Raw genomic sequence first — 14,806 nt, 5'->3', positions numbered from 1 at the left:
TCCGCCCCTGGGCCCGGCGAGGAGGGGAGGAGCCGCCTTCGGGAGATGAGGCTGCCGCAGCACACCGCGCCCTGGGGGAGCACGCGGGACCCCGCTGGACTCGGTCCAGAGCACCCCAACACGGGACAGACGGAGGGGGCTCCAGCAAGGATTCATCTGGCCTCCCTGCTGGCGCAGGGGACGGGGTGTCAGCGGTTCTGCCGCGTCGGCGCCCCTGCCCACGGGCGCGCTGCGGAGCCGGGCCCGCTGGCCTCCCGCATCAATCACCGCTAATGGAGCGTGGTGCCTGGAGACAGCAACAGGCATTTTTTAATCACCTGCACCAAAGAGGAGCTAAAGGTAAGCACAAAACGCTCCGGTACCTCATATATTAGGTGTCGGGTTTAAAGTGGCAAGAACCCTGTGAGCTTCAGAGCTGCGACTTGGATGCACTCGGTAGGGAGTCACGCTCACCAGTCCATCCATCACCGAGTGCCGTGTGTCCCGGGCCTGCACAGCGCGCCGGACACCGGCGGGCCCGAATCGGCGGTATCTCCTGCATCGGAAGCGGAAGTGAGGCCGCGGGCAGAACGGCACACGTGGTGAGACGCTTCACTGGGTCCTTCGCCCACAGGCTGCTCGCCGCAACCCTAGGCACGGAAAGGACACGGGACTCGGCGATGACCTTGACGGACACCGCGTGCCCGCGGGGAGCTCGCCTGGTCTCCCGGGAGTCGGCCCGGCATGCTCCGAGGGGGCTGGGCAGCGCACGGGGCGGAGTGGAGTGTCTGTGGTCTTCAGGATCAGAACGGAGAGCAAGTCTTGTTTTTACGAATACACGTGCCCGACCCCCGACCTGGCTCAGAGCAGGTACTGCTGACACCCACTCCCCGTCTGTGAACCAGAGACACAGCCACCTCCCTCAGGAGAGCACGGAGACGGCGCTGACGCATCTGAAAGGGCTGGTGCCAGGCACCCACCGCCACCCGGGCTCTGTGCTGCCCAGGGAGACTCGGTGGTCTCTCTCAGGGTAAGTGGGGGCCGGGGACACGGGCCTGCCCCCACCCAAGGTGAGAGGACAGTACAGGACCCGCCGTCACGGCCTGCCGTGGGCGCAGTGGGGCTGCGCCACCCCGGACACCCACGTGACGTCAGGCCTTGGCTGCACCCCGGCCACGCCGGGCACCGGCCGTCTCCCGGAGCTGGCGCACTGGGCCCCGTCCGGCTCTGTGCCTGTGACCTCGGGTGCCGGAGGCACGGCTGCCTTCCTGAGAGGCCTCCTCGGCGTCACCGCCCTCTGGTCCGCGGCTGCGGGCCGACGGCCGGGCGCGTGCGGCTGTCTCCCAACCCTCCACCCCCTTCCTCCGTGTGCGGGCCTCACCGGAGGCTCCCGCCTGTCCCACGGGCCCGTGGAAGCCAGCTCTGCCCTCCACCCTCCTGCCTTTTGCACCCAACCCTGTGTCTAGGGCATGAGAGGGAGAAGCGACCGAACAGTATCTTGTTTTGTTCTTCTTCCCCTTGAGTGCTCCGTGCCTGTCAGCACTGGCCGGAGACTCTCTGCAGCGGACCCGACCCTCAGCACAATGCCAGGAGGCAGGGCCGCGGCTCTGCGGGTCCGTCCCGGAGAGAGTAAGTGGGGGGGCCAGTCGGGAGGGACTCCGGGATCCTCCCCAGCCCCCCTTGCCCTGGAGGAAGCCGACTCCCCCCGAGCATCGAGCATCGTCTCTGTGCCCAGAGCAGCGCCGACCCAAGAGGAAGAGGAGCAGGGGGCCGGCGACCCCGTCTGCGGAGGAGCCCGCTGTGCACGGCGGGGGCACATCCTCAGACACGGACGACGGAAGGGACTGAGCATGGCAGCGCAAGGACCCAGGGAGGTTCACAGGCCGGGGCGTCCCCTCCCACGGGCCAGCGGCGGGAACTGCCGGAGGGACAGTTTGGACGCTTCCTGTTGCCTCGTCGGTGAGGGATGGCCGCCTCGCCCGTTCAGCGGCCGGCGCGGGTGCGAGTGGGGCACATGCGGGCGGCTCCCCGAGGGCCAGGCCCCGCCCACCGCATGCAGAACAGCTGTCTCCGCAGCTGGGGTGCGACTGAACAGGCGCTCGCGCCCACTTTTAACCGTGCTATTTGCGTTCTCGCTGACAGCGCGGCGGCGGGAGCACTTCCAGCGACACAGCAGCTTTCGCCGAGGGGCGTGCGAATCCCCGCACCCTGGGTGGGACGAGGGCCGGTGCCCTGTGACGACGCCCAGCAGGAGGGGACCTGAGGCGCTGAGGCAGGGAAGGGGTTTACGGTGCCTGGGAAATCAAGTTTGCGTGTCTCTGTCTGGAGCTAAGGCGGCGGGGAAGCCGGGACTTCACACGGAGAAGCTTCCCCAATGCCCCCAACCATGTGGTCCAGCCCCCAGGGATGGGCCAGACTGGCCGAGTGCAGCCCGGGACACAGTGGGGCGAAGGGGGCACTGGCCTCCTGTGGCCCCTGCCCCCACGAGCCCAGCCCCTGTGTGGCCTGGAGAGCAGCAGGCGGCCGGGAGAGATTCCAAAGCACGACTGGCCCGTGTCTTCCAACCAACGTGCGAACGGAAGGCTAGCGAGGACCAAGGCCCCATCAGCCACCGCAGGGAGGGGGTCGGGGAGTGCTTGTCCCCGTGTCGGACTCCGGAGTTGGCCCCAGGTAGAAACGGCGTCAGTGGGACACCGGTGACCCTCACGCCGGGCCGGCTGCTCAGCACCCTGTACTGCACCCATGTCCCTGTCCCGGCTTTGATCGCGGTCCTGTGGTTACGTAAGAATTGGGCAGCAGGGAGCCACAGGGAAGGACAGGTGGGGACGCTGCGCCACTGGCCGGCACTTCTCTGCGAGGCCACAATTATCCCCAAAAAGCTAGTGCTCCGTCCATCATCCCCTGGGCTGAGGATCAGGCTTTAAACAGAACAGAAACTCCTGGTTGTTGTGAGAACCGGAACGCCCCGCCCCGTGAAGTGAGCAGGCGCAGGCCACCCCAGCGGGGATGCCGTGGTCGCGGTTTGCCGCACCGTCTCCGGAGGAAGTTCCGAGGCCAGCCACGTTCGCTCACGGAAGACACCGCGGGCCGGAGGGAGGGCTGCGTGAGGAGGCGGCACAGACTCCGGACCCTGGGGCTGCAGGCCTCCTGTCCACGTGGCCACCCTGGGGCGCTGCGCCCACGTCAGGCTGCTGGAGGGCGAGCTGGAGGCATGGGGAACACTGAGCCCCACCCCCCTGCTCTCCTTAACAAAGAAGAAAGACAAACCCAGAGCACCGGAGGGCCCGTGTGCTCAAAATGCGGCACACGGGTTCACCCCAAGCGTCTTATGGATTATCACTGTGAACGCCTCGTGACGGAAGGTGAGACCCACGCACACACGGGAGGAAGACGTGAAAATGGGAAGGGCTGTTGTGCTGCGTGATACACGCGTGTGCATTTTTCCACAACGTCAAACCTCCTTAAACCAGGGGTCTGGGCACCATGCCGCTGGTAAGCGAAGGCGCGGTAACCCTCCTGCCTGGACGTACATCCTGAGGCCGGGGTGGCTTCAGACGGCGGAGGCGGCGGAGGACAAAGGAAGACCCACCGGCAGGCTGGTCTCTGCCTTCCCGTGCATCCGTGCCGACACGGTGTCACCGCCTACCAGCCCTCACTACGGGGCGGCCACAAGCTTCAAGACACGTGTTCAAGTGTGTGTGTGTGTGTGTGTGTGTGGGGGGGAAACAATGGGATAAACGACGTCCTGCTGGTGCCCCGCGTCTGCGTGGGTGCAGCTCAGGCTGCCGCAGGAAACCCCCAGCGCTGGGGAACCGCGGCGCTCAGTGGGGGACAGTGGCCCCGGGCGCGGGAGGAGTGGCCTGCGTGAACAGCACGATCGGGGTCCCAGCATCCTCGGGGTGCCAGGTGCCTGGGGCTTCCCACGGCAGCAGCGGGTCCGGCTGTAGGTGCTCGAACTCCGTTCTCAGCTCCAGGGGCGGGACCACATGGGGCTGGTGGCCACAGTCACCGGGACGCATCCGTGAGCTCTGGCGTCCTCCCTCCCCAGAGACGCGGCGTTTTCCTGACCTCGAATGCCGAGGAGGACGGAGTGTGGCAGCCATGAGGAGTGTGGCCGGGGGCACCGGGGAAAGATCGGGCCAGAAATGCTGCTTTGCTGGCTGCTCTTGGGCTCTGGGGTGGCCACCTGTGGATCCGATGCCCCTGCTCCCCGTCTCCGCTGCACCGGACCCCCCTCTGTGGCCACCCTGGCCACAGGGGAGTGACCACACACACTTTCCCGCTCCGCTGTGAGGAGTGGGGTTTCTGAGCAACGTTACAGTAAGTAGCCAGAATACAATCACATAAACACTGTATAAATCACACACATGCTACATGCATGAGTAACTTCTAGCTTAAAGCTTGCAGTGCACAAAACCATCCTGACATTTTCCAAGGGGTTTTCCAGTGATTTCTCCCACCTGGGAAGAGAAAGGCCGTTGCGCTGGTCACCACGTGGCCATCAAGTCGGCCTCAGCCACCTTATCGGGTGGGCAGCAACCGGCTTCTTCTACCTTATCGGGCGGGTAACAGCCGGCACCCTCCATCTTCCTCTGTGGGTAACAATAGAGGCTCTTTGTTCCGTTTCGCTGAATTGGCCAAAACTGCTTTCACTGCAACTTTGTCGCAAGATCAACAAAACCAATTATTGTATTCCGGGGTATTATTTTGCATGCGGATATTGTGATTGCTTTCTGGAGTTGCACTTCTAATGCATAAGCATAAATAAAAGAATTAAAGCATTTACATGGATACGGAATCAGCACCACCCACACATAACACACAACACACACCCTTGTTTCCCCCCCCAAAACTGGGGCAGACCCGTGTGCATCACACTCGGCAAAACGCAGTGTGTACTGAATCAATGACACTGTAACGCACTGAACCCCTAAGGGACAAACGAAGTCCAACAGCTCAAACTGCCAGTAGGGAATAATATAATTAGAATGTAAGACAAGAATAGTCAGCAAATTACTCAGAACTACTTAAGGAGATTAGAACTCAACCTTGGCTACCTTTGTGCACAAGAGTTTGTGACTGGGTTTAGGGCTTTAAAAAGATGTCAGTAAGGAAGTGCATGTGATAACCTACAGAGATACTCAAATTGTAAGTTTGGAAACTGGCTTCCGAATCATGGATTTTCACATCCAGGGTCTGGCAGAAGGGAGGCCACTGAGTGGGGTTGGCACGGGAATGTCTCCCACGGGAGGGACAGCAATGTGAACATTTCACCTGAAACGCCCTGTGGTGTGCCTGGGTGTGAGGTTGCTATATTGCAGAATTACATGCTTCTGATTTTGTAATGAAAGATTTTTATTAATAAAAGGGGTGTTACTTGTGCCAGACCCTGCATCCCTAGAAGTTAACACGATAAAAAGAATCCCAAGGTTGCGTCTGTCTGGGGTAACTGAGCGGCCCCGGTGGACCGGCCGCGGCCCCGGTGGACAGGCTGCGGCCCCGACGAGGTGGCAGGGACGCTGTCCAGAGCAGACTCACTGCGCGCAGCGTGCCTCGGAACCCCTCCCCGAGGGCCTCTGAACGCACCCTGGGACCCGTCCGTCACCTACAGCGAGGGCGGGCCCTCTAGGGCCCCCCCCCCGGCCCACTGGCAGCTGCTGTGCACAGGGCTTTGTGGGCACACCGCCTTGCTCGCTGGCGCGCGTGTCGGGGATGACCGCCTCACGACACGAGGGCCAGGCTGCGTGGCCGCTCACCCACCGGTCACGCTCCCTGGAACATAGACACTATTCACTGCCTGGCCGCCGACGGGGAAAGGTTGCTGCCTCCCAGTCCTCCATGATGTCTCGTTCTCTCCTTGAGCATAAATACAAACGTCTCCTGGGGGCATGATGGAGGCGTGGGGAGCAGGATGTGGGGTGCGCCGCAGCTGCCCCAACGCAGCGGGAGACGACCCGGGGGGCGGGGCCGCAGCCCCTCGTCGCCCCGAGCTCTGAGCTGACCGGCAGCGTGTTCTCAACGGAGACGTCAGCTCTGCAAAGTAAGGTTGGATTTTCCTCCTGGAACTGCAGTCGGACACCATTTAACACGTGCCTCAAGCCAGCACACTAGAGCGTACAGATCTGGACACATCAACCACGCGGTCTGAGAGTAGTCACTTGCGGAGGGACAATTCACGGCGACACCCACACACCGGAGATTTTACCGAAGACCACGGGGCCTGTCCCTGTGGCCCCAAGGAAACGACACCGGACGCAGACATGGCTCATCACGAAGGTCACTTCTGGCCACGAGGGCGGGAGCCGGGCGCGGCCGTGGCCCAGACCTGAAGGGGATGTCAGCTCCTGTCCCGCCACAGAACGGCCGGGGGACACGACTTTTTACTCCAGTTCAGGAGTTAAAGAAAACACGTACTTCTTTTCTGATTCCTAGTAGAGATGAGCTTTTTATTTATTCTGTTTACTGAGATCCATAACATTAAACCAGCTCCAACCGGGCTGGTGAGCACATGCTCGACACTGAATTGTTAAGAGTTGACCCATTTGGCTGTGGGTTTAACAGAAACCAGTGAAACGAGAAGAAATGATTCATTTAACGGCAACCTCCGGTGCTCTGCATCTGCAGAAATAAGAGTTCTCTCCGTTTCTGAACCAGCCGCGCTAGCCCACACGCCTGCTCCTCACGTGGTTCCTCCCCTCATCTCTGCTGGCTTCCGTCTGCCCCCGTGTTTCACGTACGGCCACTCATCTGTGGCTCCTGGCCTCGCCTCCCTGGGAGCTGGAACCCATCCCCTTGGACGGACAGCAGGGCCGCCTGGAGGAACTGTTACGTGTCGCCGGGCTCATGTCAGAAGCCAGAGCCGGTCACGTGTGTGTGCTTCGTGTCTGCGGTAAGAACCATGAACGCGCAGCGGCGTTGCAGTTGGTCACGGCGGCCCCTTGACCAGAGTTTCAAGAGGAAGGACTTCGCTGTCCACGTTCCTGTTCTTCTCCGGACAACGGCCGGAGGGATCCCACAGAAGGGAAGTCAGCTAGACGTGCTGGGAGGGGAGGAGACGGGAACCCACGAGGCACTCCCAGAGGGAGCCCACGGGAGCAGCACAGGCCCTGGGGCTCGGGAGAGGCGGCCGGGACGCAGAAACCCAGCGCTGGTCCCCGGGGATTCCAGCACTCTGCTCTCTCCCTCTCCCTCTCTCCGTCTCCCTCTCTCTCTCTCCGTCTCCCTCTCTCTCTCCCTCTCTCTCTCTCCGTCTCCCTCTCTCTCTCTCCCTCCCCCTCTCTCCGTCTCCCTCTCTCCCTCTCCCTCTCTCTCTCCCTCCCTCTCTCTCTCACTTGTGAGTGTCCCCAGGTGTGCCTGGGTCTTCTATGGGAAGCACATGACTCCTAAACACAAGTCATCGACCTCGAGTGACGTCCAGCCCGTCCCTCGGCCCCTCCCCCCAACCGACCAGAAACCACACTGCGGCCCTGGCTGCTGTAGCTCAGTGGATTCAGCTTGGGCTGCGAACCAAAGCATCGCAGGTTTGATTCCCAGTCAGGGCACATGCCTGGGTTGCAGGCCACAGCCCCCAGCAACCGCACATTGATGTTTCTCTTTCTCTTTCTCCCCCTCCCTTCCCTCTCTAAAAATAAGTAAAAATAAAATCTTAAAAAAAAAAAAAAAGAAACCACACTGCCCAGAACCACTGTGAGATGGCACAGAGCTTTCCAGCGGGGCACCGTCGTGTCTGAGGTGCACACAGGCATCCCTCAGGGGTCAGGAGACCCTCGGGACGCACGGTGAGTGAGGGGCCGAGACACGGACGGAGCTGCAGTCTCCACGCCGCCCTCTTCCTCCTCGGACCCCGGGGTCAGACTGCGCCGGGCCCTCCTCGGCTGCCCCCGCGCCGCAGTCCAACTGGCTGCCCACGCACGAGCCTCCCGCACGCGGCCTGCTGTCTTCTCCACCTCTGACTGTAAAACAAACCCCCCCGTTTTCAGCTTCCAAACAGCTTAACCGTCCCCTTCCAGACGCATCATAAGGCCCCTAATTCCTCGCTGGCTCCCTCGGGGGGGCCTGGACATGGGCTGCCTCTGCCGCGTGTGCCGGGGGTGGCTCACTCAACGGGCGTCTGCGGGTTTCACGGGACAGGCTGCCTCGGAATCCGACCGACTCGGGTGTTGGCTTTGCCTTCGGCCGGCGGCATCTTCAAAGCGCAGGTGAGGTGCGCAGCGGGGTCTGGTGCGCAGTAGGGGCTGCTGCACTCCTTTCGGGTGGAATTACACAGGCCCCCCCCCCCCCGTTTTTCAGACTGGCCCGTGAGCCCCTCATTTTCTGCAGACAAGAAAACACAGGGTTTCCCAGAGCAACGGGGGCCTGAGACCACCACCTGCAGGGGCTTACCCCGGTGCATCCCACCACGGGTCCATACGCCCCTCCTGCCCGTGCCCTTGGATGGCTGCCTGGGGCACGCTGGTGACTTCCAGCCCACCTCCTTAGATGTGCGGGCAGCAAGGTGCTAACAGAGTGGGGGGGCCTATTTCCAAGGCCTCTACAGCCCCCTCATGGTGCAGGCGTGGCCAGGTGCTTGCTGACCTGCCCGTGCCACAGACAGCAATGGAGGCCACTCAGAATCCGGACCTGCCCAGCAGCCCAGAGAGCCTGCCACTGCCGTTTGGGACACCTCACAGGACTGATGACACCCTGACTCCTTCCCCTGCCTGCAGGTGCAATTTGCCACTTCCCTAATGGGGGTTGGGGGGTAGCACCTGTGCCCCACAGTGCCTCTGGGCTTCGAGGTGGCCCAAGGCCCCGTGCTGTGAGTGGTCCGGGCCCCTTGCATGGACTGGGACACACTGGCACCCAGTCCCTGGTGACGAGAAACCTTCTGGAGCTCTGCATGGGTGCTTGGGGAAACGGGTCCCGTCCCGGCTGCTGGGAGGCAGGCCTCTGGAGGGGAAAGACACCGCCTTCCTTCTTTGCAGAGGATGGCCGGCCGGAGGCCAGCTCGTTACGGAGTGTCTGCCTCCCCCACCCCACGGCTCCCTCCCTTCCCTCGGCCTGAAGCCTCCTCTCACGACCCGGCCTCCGGAAGGCCTGCTTGGCCTGCTGTCTGACTGTTAGAGATGCTCAAGTCTTCCCACGCATCCAGGAGATAAAGGTGTCGGGGGGCGGGGGGGGGGGGGGGCAGGTGGCCGCTGCTACTCCACACCCAGCCTCGCTCCTGTTGCCGGGCGATCTCATCGGGATGAACAACTACTCCCGGGGCGCTGAGGCTGAAAATAAGACACGAGGTTGCCGGCCTGGCCAGGGGCACGGTGCTATGACCTGCGGCCGGCCGGAGCCTGCGGGGGGTGTCTCGCCCCGGTCACCGCGGACACCGACAGCTGTAGTGACCCACGTGCAGGCTCCACGCAACGTGGCGGCCCCCGTGCAGCCCCCTTCGCTCCCCAGCTCAGCACTGCAGGGGCGCACGCCCGACTCAGTGTCCACGAGGCAGTCAGACGTGCCTGCCAGCTCGTTAAGAGCTTTGGGGGCGGTGTCCAGCCTCGGAGCCCACACCGCCTCCCTCAGCGCCGGCTTTGCCCCTGGCGCTCTCGGAACGAAGGGATGCAGCCCTGCGGAGGCCACCGCGCTCGCCTCGGCGGAGGGGCCCCTGCCGCCTGCCACTGGCTGCCAATGAGCTCCCCACCCGGTGTCTCCGGAGGTGCTGTCAGCGCCCTCAGAAAACCGCGTGTGACAAATGGGAAGTAGGTGGTGTCACGGGCAGCGAGCCGCCTCCGGGGCCCGAGTTCGCCTCCGGTGGTGCCTGTGGCAGGACTAACGAGGGGAGGGTGCTGAGAGCCTGGGCCACCGTCAGCCCTGCCCACCCTCCCCCTCCCTGCCTGTGGTGGGGGGGCGGGGGAGGGGGAGCTCGAGGGGGAGCGTCTGCTCCTTCCGACCCACGTGCCTGGCAAGGCTGACCCCTAAGCAGTGCCGTGACAAGGCCCGTCGCACGAGGGAGGGATGAGCCCCGGGTGGCCGCCTGGCTCCGGAGGGGGCTCACGGGCTGCCCCCTCCTTCAGGCCAGAGACGGAAGCGCAAGGAGAGAGGCCCCGAGCCTCGGCCCCGCACCTCCCTCCAAGAGCTGCTCCCCGAAACTGCCACGGCCAGCAAGCAGCCAGGGCAGCGGCTGCCGGTTCTGCAAAGTTCGGACGTGTTCACATGTACAAGCAGGCGATCTCCCACACACCCTCACCGGGAGGGGGCTGTGCGGAGCGGGAGGGGACCACGGTGCAGAGACCTGGGTTCGAGTCCCGGCCAGGAGGGACTTGGGAAATCTAATCTCCTGAGTTCAATCTGCAAAGGAGTTGCTTGGCAGCCCGATTTTATTGTTAGAAAGTATTTCCTCTCTCCTCGCTCTATTCTTTCATCTCTCTCTCCTCTGCACTCAGGCAAATACACAGAAATGGATGCCGGTGCTGCGTGTAAATTAATAAAGCTTGGATCAAAACAATTAAACACACAAAATGTCACACAAAAGTCTACTTTTCCTTGTCGAGGTCCCTGAACACGCTGTGACCCGCTACAATGCTGTTGAGCTGCAGTATTGACGGAACCGGCCCCCTTATTAAACACACAAGCAGGTCATGTTTAAAGAGGCTCACGTTCAGAAGTCCCGTGGGCGGTGGGCGCGTCGCATGGAGACGCCGCTCCTTCTCCTGGGACCGGGGCTCCGGGCACGGCAGCGGGCAGCGACTCGGGCGCCTGGCACCGGCAGCAGGACGGGCCTGGCCTCCCCTCGCCCGCTGGCCCTCTGCTCTGCGGCCGCACAGCCCGGCCACACACCACTGCGCTCTCAGCGGCCCGCCTGCTGCTGCTGCAAGAGAGAGAGAGCCACCGGCGGGGCCCGCGAGACCTCGGCTTCCACCCCAAGCGCGGACCCAAAGGAGTGGCGTCAGGCAGCATGATGCAACCCCACGCAACCGCGCTGCGACCCGGGGTGCGGGCAAAGCAGCCGCGGTCCGCCCTCCGGCTGATCACGAAACAGACACCCTTAGAAGGAGGTGCAGACATGGTCGGCTTCTCCGGGGGGCCCGTGTCGCCCTCCATCGGCCGAATGCTCCCCACGCAGCTCAGGGCCCTTTCCCTGAGGCCCACAGAGACGCTCGCCGTGACACCCGACCTCTCCCTCCGCCCCCTCCTTTCCCACGGACCGTCTGTGTTTGTTCCAAGACGCCCTCCCAGTGCGGGCACTGCGTCCGCAGGAAAAACAGACCCCGAGGGGCCCCGAGCTTCTCCCCGTCCTCAGCTGCCGGGGCTGCGTGAGCTGGTGGCGGCGTGCGGGTGCACGACGGATAGTATTCTCGGTCAAACTGTCTCCCAGGCAGTCCCCTCAGCCACCCACGGGAGAGACGCACGCCCCCATCTCAAAAATCCCGCAGCTCCTCTGAAGCGGGTGGGCGTTCAGCATCTCGGAGTGAAGCTCGGGGGGGACCTGCGTACCCGTTAATGTCACCGTTCTCCTCTGCTGTGAGGAAGACAGGGAGAAGTCACCTTCTGGAACCAAGGACGCCTCGCTGACCTCTGCACCAGGCCTGCGGGTGACGGGCGGAGGGTCCGTCTGGCGTGTGGACGGCGCGGACTCCCCAGTTTGGACTCTGTGCGGGGTGGACACCTCAGGCATCTCCGGATAATTTCGTTCTCGAGACTACAGGTGCAGAGTGAGGAGGAAATGATAACGATGGTGGACTAACAAAAGCCTTTTGTTTTTCTGACCAGGCAGGAGATCAGTGCCACAGACACGGCGTCTAAAGACGCAGGTGTATGACCTTATATTTGGGGCACGCGGCGGCCCGGTGGACAGCTGCGGCTCCCACCTGGGAGGGCGCGCGGGCCGCTCGGAAAGCCGGCATGTGGACGACGGAAACCCAGCCTGACCGTGGCCTTCCGTCCCCGCGTGACTGTGTGACCGTGTTCTGTCCCACTGGCTTCTGCTGGCGTGAAGGACAAGCCACTGCCCTAAGTCAGCCCATTTCACTGGCGTCTTGCTTGTGGGTAATCCTTCTCGACATAATTACTGACAATCATCGAAATGCCCCGACTTTTTGCCTCGTCTTCCGAGAGACTAACGTCCTACTGGGTTTAGAATAGTCCTGGGCGCTGCAGGATAAATTCCAAATGCTCAGAACTGCAGGGAAACGGAATATTCACTCGTGGGGAGCAGTGACACCGATAACAGTTAGGGCGCATAAACTCTATCGGATGCTGCGCGGTGACTCCAAGTATCCCATAAAGGTAACTCGGAAACCAGACGTGCTTTAGCGTGTTACAGACAAACTGCAGGCAACTGTGCGTCCACACGTGTGTGCATCAGAGTTAGAAACTAGTAACATGCGTACACGTGCACGGGCGAAACTGGGTGTGAGCACACACGGGCAAGGGCCGCTCCGAGGGATTGCGTTCCATTCTTTGTTACATTGTGTTCAGCCCCGTTTTAAAAGCAGGCGACGTAACAAGTCCAGTGTAACACGGAAGACAAGGAGCACAGCAGCAGCGGCTCTGGAAATCAGCAGCAGCAGCGACAGCTGGTTTCAGACCCCGGCCGGTCCCACAGCCATGGCCCAGGGACGTTTACACGTCCTGCTGCAGGTCAGGGGCAAGGCACCGCACTGATCTCTGTTCCCGCAAACAGAGGAACGCTTCTGGCTGTGGGGACTCACGACACACTAGAACCGTTTAGAAGTAACAAGGAAACACGCCGACCGACAGGGAACAGGTTCTGAACAGGCTGCTGAGACGCTGAGGAACAGCTGACGCAACGCTGGGAGGGAGCCGTCCCCCCCCCAACCCCCCCCCGCCCCCAGTCTCTGGGGCCATCCTCCCACAGCCCCCGCCGCTAACGAGCTGCTGCCGCCGAGACCGGGCACACGCAGCCAGGGAGGCCTGGGAGTCGGGGGCCACGCTCCCTCTACGGGCTCAGGGAGGCCCCTGTCCTGCCCTGCTGTCCCGGAGCTGCCGGGGCCTCTGGCTCTGGGCATGGTAGTTCCCCCTGTTCAGGGCTTCCGCCTGGTGCGTCCGTTTGCACCCAAACCTCCTCCCCTCCCCCTGGGGGGCTCCATGGTCCGGGGTCCTATGGTCCTATGCGGTCACACCCGAGAAACACCCCATTTCCAGATGCAGCCGCGCTGGGTGGGTCGGGGACCAGGACAGACCCCGGGGGCCACACTGACTGAGCCACAGAGAGAGCCGGAGGGGGCAGGGGAGGACCGCTCCCCCAAGGCCTGGAGGGTGCTCCCGAGACGCCCGCCCCGCACCGTGCCCTCGACCGGGTCGGTGCCCCCACCTCCGCAGGGGGGCCAGGGCCTCCTCGGGGCCCCGAGCTCAGAACCCCCGAGCCCTCGCTCAGGGCCCTCGGGCATCTCCCTCTGAGTCACACACGCAGCGTGACCGGGGGGACACAAACCCACAGACAAACCCCAACCGCTAAGAATGCGCCTCGACCTTAACCAGATCCACTCTGGGCGGAGGCCAGACGTGTGGCTATTTGCTTCTGTTGACAGTACTTACTGCACCTGTATTTCTCTTGGACCTACCAAAGTTTTACTTAGAGAGCCAGGTGCACGCGCATACACGCACTTCCACACACACGTGCGTCTCCGGTAACGGTCACAGCGAGCGGCTACTGAGTATGACCTGGGGCCACGTGGTGCTGCGCGTGACCCGCGTGAAGCAGGCTTGTGGCGGGCACGCGTGCGGGCTGACGGAGACGTGCATGGGTGGACGGTGATTGCAGTGCACAACCCTCCACATGCTCCTGACCCCGGGGTCCGACACCCAGGCACCCCTGACCTCAGGAACAAGGAAGCACCTGATGACACCCTGGCCCCGAGGGACCACACCCCCCCACGAGTGCTAGCCCGTGTCAGGTAACGTGGACGGTGAACACGCTCCGTCAGGAATTTACAACGTGGTGGGGGGGAGGGGTGAAAGGCGCCGCATCCTCACGCCTGGGGCTCTGTAGCCTACTACTGCCCAGCTCTGCCGTCTGCCGGCTCTGGTGGTGCCCTCCGTGCTATCGGATCCCCGCGGACGTGGGACTCACACCAATCGTGTGTCATGGAGCCAGTTTCCTACGTGTCCCCGGTAGCACACATGTCCTGTCTGTAAGACATGCCGCACCCCCAAGCTGAGGAGCCCACCGCATCCTTCCTGGCCCAGAGCCGTAGCACCGAGAACTGACCCCAGGGGGCGGCAGCTTGAACTCTGCCCTCCTGACTTCACGCGCACGGTGGCCCTGCACGGCGTGCAGCATCCTCACCCGCGGCACAGAGAGGTCAAGTAACCTCCTCAAAGCGGCACCGCCCAACGCCCGACACGGGACCCCCCCGACTGCAGGAACAGGGCCCCGGAGCCCCGCCCTGCACCGTGCTCCACGCAGCTGCTTCCTGGGTGTCACACGCTGCACTTCTGACTCCGGGGGGAGGGCAGAGAGCTCTTTTCACCAGCCCGGGGGGCGGGGGGGGGGACTGCCGGGCTCTGACGCCTTAAAAACAGGCGCGTGTACGTTTTCTCTGGCCCCCAACTCAGGGTTCCGCTTTGGTGTGGCCTCAGCCCCGTGGGCGTCGGCCGGTTTGTGAGATGCATTTGAGGACGCGGATTCAGTCTTCTCAGCACCGGGCATTGATTTCCGGGTCAAGGTCTTTGGAAACGGTGAGTTAAATAAAAACTGGTCTCCGCTCAGGAAGTGAAATACCACCGCCGGTCACGGGGGACGCCTGATGAGGATTTTGGCTCTTCGCGCCCGAGTCAGCGGAAAAGCAGGAGGATGAAGGCGCCCCTTGGAGTCGGCTCCCCTCCCACCCGCGCC

General features: G+C 62.8%; 1 protein-coding gene across 1 annotated transcript in view; it reads right to left on the bottom strand.

The window, feature by feature from the left end:
* CNTN4 (contactin 4) overlaps positions 1-10,764 on the bottom strand; it is a 249,765-nt gene extending 239,001 nt beyond the window's left edge. Inside the window, 1 exon segment of the mRNA XM_036030242.1 lies at positions 10,605-10,764. The gene's annotated coding sequence lies outside the window, so the exon portion shown is untranslated.
* Between the last annotated feature and the right edge of the window lie 4,042 nt (positions 10,765-14,806).

The sequence above is a fragment of the Phyllostomus discolor genome, chromosome 7, assembly GCF_004126475.2.
Source record: "Phyllostomus discolor isolate MPI-MPIP mPhyDis1 chromosome 7, mPhyDis1.pri.v3, whole genome shotgun sequence".
NCBI classification, from domain to species: domain Eukaryota; kingdom Metazoa; phylum Chordata; class Mammalia; order Chiroptera; family Phyllostomidae; genus Phyllostomus; species Phyllostomus discolor.
This window is presented reverse-complemented; position numbering and strand designations above follow the sequence as displayed.